General features: G+C 47.2%; 1 long non-coding RNA gene across 1 annotated transcript; it reads left to right on the top strand.

The window, feature by feature from the left end:
• Window positions 1-601: 601 nt before the first annotated feature.
• On the top strand, window positions 602-7,795 carry LOC125342954. The gene is made up of 3 exons (XR_007209284.1): window positions 602-945; window positions 2,964-2,973; window positions 7,786-7,795. It is a non-coding gene; the product is annotated as an uncharacterized LOC125342954 (long non-coding RNA).
• Window positions 7,796-13,242: the final 5,447 nt, after the last annotated feature.

Below are 13,242 nucleotides of genomic sequence, written 5' to 3'. Positions count from 1 at the left end.
TCAGTCTCTCTGAGCTGACAACCCTCGACTGTATTATCTCAAAGTATGCCCTCTTCTGTCGTGTCAACTGTCTATCCCTCATGTTGCTTCCATGATCCCTTTCAATAGGAAAAGCAAATGTTCCTCCAGATAGAAACTGACAGCCTCTGTCAAGGCTCCATCCACCACTGTTTTATTTGACTCTCATCTCCATGTGAGGGGTTGCCCCCTGCTACAGGTTATAGAGGGGAGGCAGAGCCTGGCTCTGGGATGCTGAAGCTGCTTTGGATCACAGTCACTGGCTCAGTTTGGGAAAACCAAGGGAAAGTGTAGTGCACCCCCCCGCCCCCGCCCACCCCAGCTCCTAGAAACAATAGGGCTTGTAAAATTTTACTGTCTTAGAGTTTACTCTTAGCTTCTATAACTCCATGCTAGAGGGCTGCACCCCGACCCATGAGACTAGTTCCTTATAGTTTGACATTTAAAGATATATGTAGCCTTTGTTCCTCTCTTCTCTCTCTGTATCTAGGTAGCAACCATAGTAGTGGTTACAGAAATACCATGGTGACTGTCAGGTTGGTCTACTTATGATTGAGTACTGGATTGTTTTAGACCGCTCATGCTTGCTTAGTTGATATTAGGGAAACATGATAACAATTGTTAAAATAAAGTTGATATTGTCAGCCTGACCACGAAATTCTGCTACTGTAAACAGTTTACTTAACCCATTTGTGACTTGCTCTTCCCCCTGTGTTAACCTCCTGCATCTGTGCTATGTGACCACCTGCTGTAGAATGCATAGCCTCTACCTTTAAAAACCCAGCCCTGCGGTGGCTCATTGCTGTTCTTTACCACCCCGATGGTGGAGAGCAGATGCTGTACACAGCTAAATAAAGACTCCTAGCCCGATTGACAGTGCTGGTGACTTTCTTGTCATGGGTGCGAGTCCTGGGTGGCCAAGATACTGTACAATTCTGTCCAACCAAGAGGCTGGGCTGGGCTTGGCTTGGGGCAACACAGAGGTAAAGAACGATTCTCAGAGCATGGTCATGGGGACAATACTCCCATCAGTGTGGGAAAGCCCTAGCTGTGTTCCAAAAATTACAGGGTGCTCTAGCTCTATGAACCAGGTACCAGAGCCAGCTAAGTACCACAATGCATAATGCATTTAAAGAAATTTTTTTGCTGAACAAGCATATTTTTCTCACGATGTGTGTTCCTGTGTTTTCCTTATAGGAGATTTATCAGTATCTGTTAGCAGTGGTCATGAGCAATTAGTATGAGGGACCATGGTTGTTCCCCAATTTGGGAGAGGTGTGTGGCATTGGCTGTCTGCTTGCATCAAATGAATGAGAGAATGAATAAATGAATGATGGCAGCATAAATGAGGAACCCATGAGTGAATGAATTGGAATGTGATGAATGAATGAGGAAACGAGAGAATGAATGAGGGAGGGTAGGAGATTGTCAGTAAAGGAATGAATGAGGAATGAATGTGATAGCTAATAAAGAAACTCATTTTCTATCTGGGAGCAGGGGTATGCAGCTCTTTCTTCCTTAACTCTGTGTTTCACGCTCTCAGCTTAACCCACTTTGCCTTATTTCATTTTACTTTAATTTTACACTGTATTTTTAGTTACCTTTAGTTGTTCAAAGTGGCCCCCATTGTTCTGCTTATTGTCCTCCTTTCCTATTGGCTTTATCCTCTTTCCTTAACCCTTCCAATGAATATTTCTCTTTTGTCCTGAAGAATGCAAAAGCATAGTCTAGGTGTGATGCCTGGTTTCATAAATAAGGAGAGCCCTCTTCTGGGGAGCTTTTATATTTTAAAGGTATATTAAACGAAGTAAGCCAGATCCAAAGAAACATATGCTTCATGTTTTCCCTCAGTTATAATAACTAGCATGTGCCTATAAATCTAAAAGTAAACCCTATGGATAGTAAAAGACAAATAATTACAACTCACATGATTAGTTAAACAGCAATCTAGATTGGGCCAGTGAGAACTAAGGAGGATATTCTTAGGAGAGAATTGCAAGGACTCAATAGCTATGTGCATATGATCATATAAAATGATGCTTATTGAAATGAGTACCAAGAAATGGAAACAAGAATTTTTTTCTTGTATTGCTTGTGGTCCTTTTTTCCTTTCCTTTTTCTTTGATTTATTCTCTTCTGTTGCTGTTTGTATTTCTGTACCATTTGTCTTGTATATAAGTTTATCTGATTTGCTGGGGAGAAGGGGAACACAGAAACGGTGAGACAAAGGGTGAACAATTCAGCAAGGAAACCCACTAGACACTATGTTGGAAATGAGCTATATAACTTTGTGGGCAGGGAAATCAGAAGGGGAAAAACTGAAAGAGAATGGGGGTGGCAATGATACTGTTCGAAAGGAAATGTAGTCATTACCTGACTCATGTAGCTGTAACCGCTCTGTACTTTACCTTTACAATAACAATTTTTTAAAGATTATGTGAACATTGAAAGTTTCTCTGTTCTTATTTTGTTGTTTTCCCATAGTTTTATTTGAATCTTCACATTTCTTATAACTCCTGTGTCACCTTAGCTATTCTATTTTTTTTTCAAATACTTGCTTTGCAAGGATGTTTTCAGGGTTCATTGTGTCAAACACATCCAACTCCCTTTAGAACTCAACTCAGTGAGAGCCTAGTTGCCAAGATCAACAGCCAACCATAAACTAAGCACTCTTGCTTGTAACCCAGTTGAACCAGTATTACTCAACATGATATCACCAGCCCAAGGGACTGGACTTTGGAATGTGAACACCCTTGGAATATCATCAAGAAGCCCTTTATCCCTGTAGCCAGTACAGTATGGCCAGACCACATGGACCAGTCATCTTCCAACATAATGCTGTCAAATCAGGGGGTTCACTTCCAGCCTGAGCCATCCACTACTCAAAATTGCATAGCCAGGGTTTGGGACTGGACCTCAGCATGCAAACAAAGCTAGAGAATCAGGCAGGTGCATGTGGCCCCTGAGCTTTCCAGTAGCCAGTGCAACATAGCCAGGAAATGAGACTGGCCTCAACATGTTCATAATGCTGGTCAATGAGTGAGACACTTGTACCCCTGTACCAGCCAATCCCAGTCATTATCAGATCACATGGCAGGGCCACTTCTGTGTGTACAAAGCTATCCAATCAGAGAGGTGCTCACATGGAACAATTCTGTTGGCATCCCAGGTAGCTGTGGCCTGGTTACCCTATAGTGCTGCAGGATACGGGCACCCAGGTGCCTACTGCCTGGTGCAGTTTACCAGCAATATGGTTAGGAGAGCTGCTACTGAGTTTCATGGATCCAGGAAGGTACTAGAAGTCAAGAAGTTCAGGGTATTGTATAGGCACATAAGTTCCTGGCCAATCAGATGTTTCCCTGATGCATCCTGGGGTCTCTGACACTGCACTGGGGAAGCTGACAGTGTGTGAATGTATAGGTTTTGTGCCTCCATGTGCTTCAGGAGTTGGAGCTGGGGCAAAAGAAGGGCCAAAATCAGCCTGTGAGACAATAGCACTGCATACTTCTTAGGGATGGGGTTGGATGGGTCCTTGAATATTGTGTGAAGAGGGCTAGTTAAAGTCAGAAGGTCCCCAGAATCTGGGAGGGTCAGGTTGGGGCTGAGTGTGAGGTGGCTCAGGATGGGCAAATTGCGTGTATGCTAGATCAGGCAGTGCATGAGAAAGAGACATATAGGTTCCCTGAGATATTCCTGGAGCATCCACCATGTCAAGTGGAATGTGCCCTGGACTGTGTGTGCAGCACAGGTGAACATGAGGGCATTTCCCAGTGGATGTGGTTCAGACTGTCTCCTTTTACCCCAGTGACTCCATAGATCTTGTGATTCGTTGGTCTGTTTATATGTACTGGGTCACATGGAGACAAGGGGCAATTCAAAGCTTTTGCAGTCAAGAACCCTGCCAGCAGGTAGGTAGGGGGATTTACCTTGATCCATGCTGGACAGGGACAACTCCTCATGCAGACTTGAAGAAGGAAAGATGCAGGGTAGATGCAAGGGGGAAGGTCTATGTTCTGAGGGTACAAAGCAGAGTCACAATTCTTGAGATCTCTCTGCTTATGTCTGTGGGAAGGCTGAGGCCTCCTTTGTGAGGCAGCCATATTTAGCTGCTGTCACAATCTTTCCACAGAGCTCACTTGTCTGAATCACCTTACCAAATAATAATGCAGATGGCTAACTCCATATGGGTATTGCAAATCTCTCTGCAGATCTCAGGGTCTGATAAGCAGGTAACAGTAATGTAATGGGACATTCAAGGATGAGAAGGGAGTCTAAAAAAGTGAGAATGGACTCAGAATGGAGATCCCAATCCCTCTGCCTGACACCTGTATATCTATGAGTCAGTGTGGTTTCCAGGGGGAATGCTTGTACACGCAAATGCAGAAGTATGTGGCTATTTGTATGTGTGGTTGAAAATGCATGCACATGTGAGAGTGTGTGCTCGTGTGAGGGTAAGAGTGGACATGGGGTTGTATTTGCATGTGTGTACACTTGCACATATGTGCACATATGACTGAGCATAATGATGTGTGTTGTGTGCTCATGTGAGGATGAAAGATGTATGTGCCTGTACAAGTGTGTGCCTTTTTGATGGTGTGTGTAAATTTGAGATTGTGTGCACATGTGATAGTATGTGTTCATGAGGTTATGTGACCATGACATTGTGACTTCATAGGAGGGTGTTCATGTGAGATTGCATGTGGACAGGGAAGGTGTGAGGGTGTGAATATATGCAGACATAGAGAAGGTGTGCAGGAGAGATGGTATTCAGACATGCAGGGAGTGAGAAGGAGAGAGTGTATGTGAAGAGAGGTTATGCATACATGAGAAAATATGTAAGCATAATGAGTATGTGTGAGAGTGTAAGTAGATATGGAGTTGAGTTTCTGTGCATGACTGAAGATATGAGTATTTGCATACTTTTTATTTATGAGTGCCTCTGTGCGTGTGAACTCATGAGAGTTGGTATGCATGTGGGTGAGAGGATATATGTACACACGTGAATGTATGCTTCTGTGAGGGGTTGTGGGTGCAGTGCCATATGTTAATCCTGGCAGTGTATGGCACTTGTACCATTTATTCTCTCTACTGCCCTCTTGCTCTTCCTGCTGTGTGTGGAGCTTATGAAATGGTCTTAGCCTGGAGAGGATACTCCTTGTCCTCCTGCCAACATGTCCATTTGCTAGTGAATGGCTAGAGTATACCTTAAGCTCTGCATTGCTGGGCTCCCGAAGTCTTCAATTACAGAGACTCAGTGTTCATGAAGATAGAGAGAAGATGAGCCCTTCCTCAGGATTTCCTTGCTATTGATGCTCCTATTTATTTATTTTCTTCTTGTTATTTTTAATTAATTTTTGTAAAGATGATGTACAGAGGAGTTACCAGTACAAAGGTTAGGTATTGAGTACATTTCTTTTTGAACTCTTGTCACCTCTTCCTTCATTTTCTCCCAGTTTTTTCCCCTTCTAGATTCCCTCCCCATATATTTTATAGCTTTTTGATATAGTGTCTAGTGAGTAACACTGCTGAATTAGCTACTCTTTGTCCCACCATTTCTGTGTTTCTGTTTCCCCTCTCCAAATTAGATAAGCTCTCATACAAGACAAAAGGTACATAAATTTTAAAAAAAAACAGCTACAAAAGAGAAAAGCAAGAAAAGGTAAATTTTTTTTTAAAAACCCTCTTGTTTCCATTTCTTGGAGTTCATTTCGATGAGCATCATTTTAATGATCATATGCACATAGCTAATGAGCCCTTGTGATCTTCTCCTAAAAATATCCTCATTTGGTCTCACTGTGTGAATGATTAGAGTCCTGTTTAATTTATCATGTCCAAGTGTAAATTTTTGTCTTTTACTACCTGTTGTGGTTATTTGTAGATTTAAAGTGACATTGTAATTATTAAAAATGAGGGAAATCATACAACCTATGTTTCTTTGTGTATAGTTTCCTTTGCTTAATATAATTTTCCCAAGGCACAAGAATAGACCTGAGGACCAATGGAATGGAATAGAAGACCGAGAAATGAACCCACAGACCTATAGCCACCTAATATAGCCAAAAACACGGGATGGAAAAAAGACTGCCTCTTCAACAAATGGTGCTGGCAGAATTGGCTATACATGTGCAGAAAACTGAGGCTAGGTCCCTATATATCTCCCTGCATCACTCTCAATTCCAAATGGATCAAGGACCTCAGTGTAAGACCAGATACCCTGAAAATATTCAGTAAGAGAGAGGGGAAATACTAGGGCTCTATGGCATGGGTTGAAACTTCCTAAGTAAAGATCCAGAATAACAACTCAAAGAAAGACTGAATAAATGGGATTACATCAAACTGAACAGTTTCTAATGGCAAAGACATAGCTAGCAAGATAAATATTTATTTTTAAATGCTTATTTTTGGACTTATTTTTAATTCTTCAGTCTCTCTATATAGTTGAGGCTAGCCTCCAATTTGTGATCCTTTTCAATAACCTCTCAACATTATCTCTTTGCAAATTAAAAATAGAAAAATAATTCCTTGCAACCATTTAAGTCCTGCCTTTAGAGCTGATTCTTCCATGTGCAGTTTCATTATAGCCAAGTGTTCTCAATATTGGCACTAGATTGGCAAGCTAGAGAGCTGGCCTACCCAAAGTCAAACAATCAGTTGGAAAATTGTAAGGCTGTGGGGAGTGGGTTATCTGTGAGTAAATGAAAATTCATTAGAGACTTCAAAGACCAGTTTGGAAGAGTTCCCTGGGGATCAGACGTTGTACTCTCTCAGCTTTGCCTGGAATGAGTGGGAGACATGGAAATCAAGGGGTTCTTCACAGTCTCTGGTAAAATGCTCTGTCCTTCCCATCCTGTTGTCTCTGTCTAGGACCCAGCCTCCTATGGCTAAATGGAAGGAGGCAGAATAGAAAAGGTTGAGAATGGAGAAATGTAATTGACTTGTGGTTCCTTCCTGTACAGTATTTGATCAGGCATTGTGTATCACTGAACTGGACCTACTGAGGTTGTATTATCTCCAAGTATGCCCTCTCCTGGCATTGGCCTGTCCATCTGTCATGCTGCTTCCCCGAGCCCTTGCAATAGGAAAAACAAATTTTCCTCCAGGTAAAATAAAAACTGGTAGTCTGTCAAGACCCCCCAACCTAGTCTGACTTTGCCCAAATCTCCATTTCAAGGTGTTGTCCTCTATATCTAGATTTCGGGAGATGATGAAGAGTCTGAGGAACTCTGGGAAGCCACTGGGGTGCTAAATTCAACCTTGGATCATAGAGTATTACTCATCTTTGTTCAATGAGCAGGCTGGGCTAGGCTAGGGTGGGGGGGTCACACAGAGATGAAGAAGGGTTCACAGCACACAATAATAGAGTCAATGCTGACAGTGTGGAGAAACACTGAATGTGCTTCAAAAATGTCAGCTCTATAATCCAGGTAACAGTTACAGCTAAATACAGCACTATGTTTTAGCACAAAATGGATGCTGATTTGTCTGCCTTTACAAAAGCATATCAGTGTCTTTTGACAGTGGTGAAAAATGGTCACACTTCCAAAAGTGGTATACAAATTTAATGCAGTCTCCATCCAAATTCCAATGAAGTTCTTTATTGAGAAAGAGAAAACAATAGAAAAATGCATATGTAACGTCAAAAGACGTTTAATACCCAAAGAAATTTCTGGCAAAAACGTAATGCAGGAGGTATCACAATCCCAGATGACAAGGTATACCATATAGCAAGAATAACAAAAATAGCTTTGTATTGACACAAAAATAGAGCCCAGAAATGTAACTATACACTTATAGTTATCTGATATTTGATAAGGGAGCCAGAGACCTACAGTGAAAAACAAAAAGCTGGCTGGAAACTATGAACCCAAATGCAGAAAACTAAAAATGGATCCCAGTTTGATACCACGGACTAATATCATCTCAAAGTAGGTCAAACACCTCATTGTCAGACTGAAATTGTGAAATTACTGCAAGAGGGAGTAGGAGAAATACTAGATATTAAGCATGGGCAGATATTTTTTTGAAAAGAGTCCCAGGGTCACAATGTATAGGAGAGATTTGATAAATGGAATTATATGAAAACAAAATGTGTCTTCATAGTAAACAATTTAGTTACTAAACCAGAAAGACAACCAACGGAATGGGAGAAGATCTTTACCAGCAATACATCTGACAAAGGATTAATGTCCAAATTATACAAGTAGCTCAATAAATGAAGCCCTCCCAAAGCGAATAAGCCAATCACTACATGGGCAAAGGAGCGAAGCAGAGACTTCTTAGAAGAGGTACGAATGGCAGAAACACATAAGGAAATGCTCACCATATCTAACCATAAAAGAAATGCAAATCAAAACAACTCTGAGATTCCATCTCGCCCCAGTTAGATTGGCCAACATCATGAATTCAAACAAGAAATGTTGGCCTGGATATGGGGAGAAGGGAACCCTATTGAACTGCTGGTGGGAATATGAACTAGCAAAACCACTCTGGGCAACAGTCTGGAACTTCCTCAAAAACTAAATATAGAGCTTTTCTACAACCCAGTCATACCACTCCTGGGCATCTACCCAGAACATCTTGAGCCGGGATCATAAAAATACTTGCATATATTCATGTTGATTGCTGCACTATTCACAACAGCCATGCTATGGGAAAAGGCCAGATGCCCCACAATAGATATGTGGATCCAAACATGTCATTTCTATACACAATGGAATTTAACACAACCATTATAAATAAGATGATGATATTTGCAGGGTAATGAATGAACCTAGAACAAATCATGTTAAGTTAGGTAAGCCAAGCCCAGAGAAAGAAAAGGCTCATGTTAACTGAACACCTCATGGGGGGAAAGGGAAAGGGGCAGGAGGGAGGGGGGTATGAGGGACAAGGTAACAAACAGTACAAGAAATGTATCCAATGCCTAATGTATGAAACTGTAACCTCTCTGTACATCAGTTTGATAATAAAAATTTGAAAAAAAAAAAAGAAAGAAAAGGCTCATGTTTTCTCTCAAATGCAGAAAATAGAAGTAAAATACACTGAAATCTAATAAATTTCACAGGACTGTAGGCATTTACACACAGTAAAACTAAAGGAGGTAGGCAAGCAGTGTGACCCGTGCCCTGGGGGCCACTCAGTGGTGTCACCCATTACATGGGGGCAGAGCAGCAGTGTCACATGTGCCCCAGAGGAAGGACGATGGTGTCACACCTTCCTCAGGGGAAAGTGGATGGTGGCACCCATGTCCTGATTTCAGTCAGTTGGTGTTACTCGTGTCCTGGGAGCAGGCTGGCTCTGTCATGTGTGTTCTGGTGCCAGGTTGCCATTGTCATCTGTTTCCAGGCACAGGCCAGCTGTGTTACCTGTATCCTGGGAGCAGGCCGACTGTGTCACCTATATCGGGGGAAAGGTCAGCTGTGTCATCCGTGTCCTGACAGGTCTTGTGGTGTCACCCGTGATCTGACAGAATGTTGGCATTGTAACCCATGTCCTCGGGGCAGGGATAGTGTCACCTGTGTCCTAGGAGCATGTTGGCAGTGGCATCCATGCCATGGGGGCAGCTCAACAGTGTCACCATGTCCTGATGGCAGGGTAGTGGTGTCACCTGTCGTAGGGGTAGGCTGATGGTACCACTTGTGTCCTGCAGAAAGGCTGGGGTGTCATCCCTGCCTGGGGGCAAGTCGGTGGTGTCACCTGTGTCCTGGGGGTATGTTGGCAGTGACATCTGTGTCCTAGGGGCATGCTGGCAGTGTCAACTGGGTCCTAGGGTCAGGCCTCTGGAATAACCCAGTCCCTGTGGGCACATCAGTGGTGTTACCCAAGCGACATGGACAAATCAGTGGTGTCACCTGTGACCAGGAGGCATGCTGATGGTATAACTATTGTCCTGGGTTCAGGATGGTGGTGTCACCCGTGTCTCGGGGGCAGGTCAGCAGTGTCATCCATGTTCTGGGGTCAGGCTGGTGATGTCTCCTGAGTCCTGGAGGCAGGCCACAGTGTCACCCGTGTCCTGAAAGAAGGTCAGCAGTGTCACCTATGTCCTGATGGAAGGCAGCGCTATTACCCATGTCTTGTGGGCATGTCAGCAGTGTCTCCCATATGATGTGGACAAGCTGGTGGTGTCACATGTGACCAGGGGGAATACCATCAGTCTGGGGTCAGACCAGTGGTGATACCCATGTCCCTCGTGTAAACTGGTGGTCTCACTCATGTCCTGGGATAGGTCAGCAGTGTCACCCATGTCTTGACAGAATGCTGCCAGTGACACCATCCCCTGGGGCAGGTCGGCGGTGTCACCTGTGTCTAGATGGAAGGTTGGCAGTGTCACTTGTGTCTTGACATTAAGTGGGGCTGTTATCCATGTCCTGGGGGCAGGCAGAGGTGTTAGAAGCTGGCCAGAGGTGTCACTTGTGCTATTGGAGCAGGTTGGCAGTGTCACCCATGCCCTGGGACCAGGTGGGTGGTAACCCCCATGTCCTGGGGGCAGGCTAATGGTGTCTCTCGTTCCCTGGCAACAGATTGGTGGTGCCACCCATTACATATAGGCAGGCCTGCGGGGTCATCAGTGCACTGGGGGAAGGACCTCCTGGCCCAAGAACACAACTGTCACCTTGGGTACAGGCCTGCCAGACTAGGGACATACCTGCAAGCTTGGGGACAGTCCTGCCAAGCAGGGGCCATGCCTGCTGGCCTGGGGACCCATCTCCTGGCCTGTGGACATGCCTGCCTGACTAGAGAAACACCTCCTGGCCTGGGGACATAGCTGCAGGCCTGGGGATATGCCTGCCAGCCAGGGGACCCACTTCCTGGCCTGGGGACCCACTTGCAGGCCAGGGGACCGGCTTCCTTGCCTAGGGACAGGCATGACAGCCTGGAGACATGCCTCCTTGACTGGGAACAAGCCTGCCAGCCTGGGGACAGGGGTATAGGCCTGGGGACCCACGTGCTGGACCGGGGACCAGGCCTGCTGGACTGGGAACTCACCTGATGCCTACCTGGGGACATGCCTGCCAGCCTTGGGACAGGCCTGTTGGCCTGGAGACACACCTGCCATCTTGGTTACAGGCCTGTGAGCATGGGGACATAGCTGCCAAGCTGGGGACAGGAGTGCAGTCATGAGGACCCACCTCCTGGCTTGGGGACATGGCTACAGGCATGGGAAAACACTGACCAACCTGGAGATATGCCTCCTTGACTGGAGCCATGCCTGCCGGCCTGAGGACATGCCTCTTGGCTTGGGGACATGCTTGTCAGCCTGAGGACATACCTACCAGCTGGGGACATGCCTTCCAGACTGGTGACCTGCCTTCTGGCCTGGAGACACCCCTGCATGCCTGGGGAAATGCCTCCTGGCCTGGGGACATACCTCCAGGCCTGAGGAAACACTGACTGGCCTGGGGACATGCCTGACAGGCCTGCCAGCCCTGGGATATGCCTGCCAGCCTGGGGACATGTCTGCTGACCTGGGAACATGCCTGCCAGACTGGGGACGGGCCTGCCGGTTTGGGGACAATCCTGTTGGCCTGGGAATGGCCTGCCAGACTGGGGATAGGCCTGCTGACCTGGAGCTGCCTGCCAGGCTGAAGAAAGAACTGCTAGCTGGGGGACACGCCTGCTGTCCTGGGGACATGCCTACTGGCCTAGGGACACTCGTGCAAGCATGAAGACATGCCTGCCAGCCTGAGGATGGGCCTGTCATCCTGGGGACAGGCTTGCCATCCTAGGAACACACATGACATCCTGGGGACAGTCCTGCTTTCCTGGGGACATGCCTTCAGGGCTTGGGACGGGCCTGTTGGCCTGGGGACACGCCTCCAGGGCTGGGGGCATGCCTGCCATCTTTAGTACATGCCTACTGGCCTGGAGACCCACCTCTTTTTCTGGGGACACACCTGCAAGCCTGGGGATATGTATACCAGCCTTGGGACTTGCCTGCTGGCCTTGGGACAGGCCTCCTGGCCTGGGCACACAATTACCAGCCCAGGGACATTTGTACCAGCCTGGGGATATGCCTACTGGCTTCAGGGGATGTCTCCTGGCCTGGAGATAGCCTGCTGGCCTGGGGACATGCCTGCTGGCTTTGGAACAGGCTGACTGGTCCGGGGACATGCCAACCATCTTGGGTACAGGCCTGCCAGCCAGGAGATATGCCTGCGCACCTGGGGACAGGACTGCCGCCCTGGGGACACACATGCTGTCCTGGGGACCCACCTTCTGGGTTGGTGACAGGCCTGTAGGCATGGGAAAACACCTACCAGCCTGGTGACACTCCTGCCAGCCTGGGGACATGTCTTCTGGAATGGGGCTAAGCCTGGCAGCCTTGGGACATACCTTCTGGCCTGAGGAAAGCCTGGCAGCAGGAGGACATGCCTCCTGGCATGGTGACATGCCTGCTGGCTTGGAGAAACGCCTCCTGGCTTAGGGGCAGGCCTGCCAGCCAGGGAACATGACTGCTGGGCATCACCCCAGTCCAGGCAGGAGTGCCCCCAGGATAGCAGGAATGGTCCCAACCCACAAGTGTGGCCTCAGGCCGACAGGTGTGGCCACAGCCTGGCAGAGGTGCCCCAGGCCTTCGGGTTTGGCCTACTCTGGCAAGTGTGGCCCCAGGCTGACAGGAGTATCTCCAGGCCAGGAAGTGTGACCCTAGCCCAGCAGGAATGTCATCAGGCCTGCAGGTATGGCCACAGCCTAGCAGGCATATTCCAGGTCTGTAGGCTGGTCCCCTGGCTGGCAGGCAGGTCCCTATACTGGAAAGTGTGGCCAAGGGCCAGCAGGCATGGATGTAGGTCAGTGGGTGTGGCCCAGGCAGGCAGAAGTGTCCCCAGACTGGCAGGTGTGGTCCCAGGCTGGCAGGAGTGGCTCCAGCCGGGCAAGCATGTCCCCAATACAGCATGCATGGCCCAAGGCCAGCAGGGGTGGTCCCAGCCCGGACAGGCTTGTCCACAACACAGCAGGGATGGCCCCAGACTGTCAGGGGATGCCCCAATTGAGCAGGCATGGCCCCAGGCCAGCAGGCATGTTACCAGGCTGGCAAGTGTGTCCCCAACATGGCAGGCATAGCACCAGACTAGCATGTGTGGCCAAAGGCAAGCAGATATGAGCCCAGGCCAGCAGTAATGTCCCCAGGCTGACAGGCATGTCTTGAACCTGGCAGGCATGTCCCAAGGTTGTAAGGCTTGGCCACAGGCCAGCAGGCATTTCCCCGGGCCAACAGGCATGGCC

Source organism: Perognathus longimembris, chromosome 28, assembly GCF_023159225.1.
Source record: "Perognathus longimembris pacificus isolate PPM17 chromosome 28, ASM2315922v1, whole genome shotgun sequence".
In the NCBI taxonomy this organism is placed as follows: Eukaryota; Metazoa; Chordata; class Mammalia; order Rodentia; family Heteromyidae; genus Perognathus; species Perognathus longimembris.
This window is presented reverse-complemented; position numbering and strand designations above follow the sequence as displayed.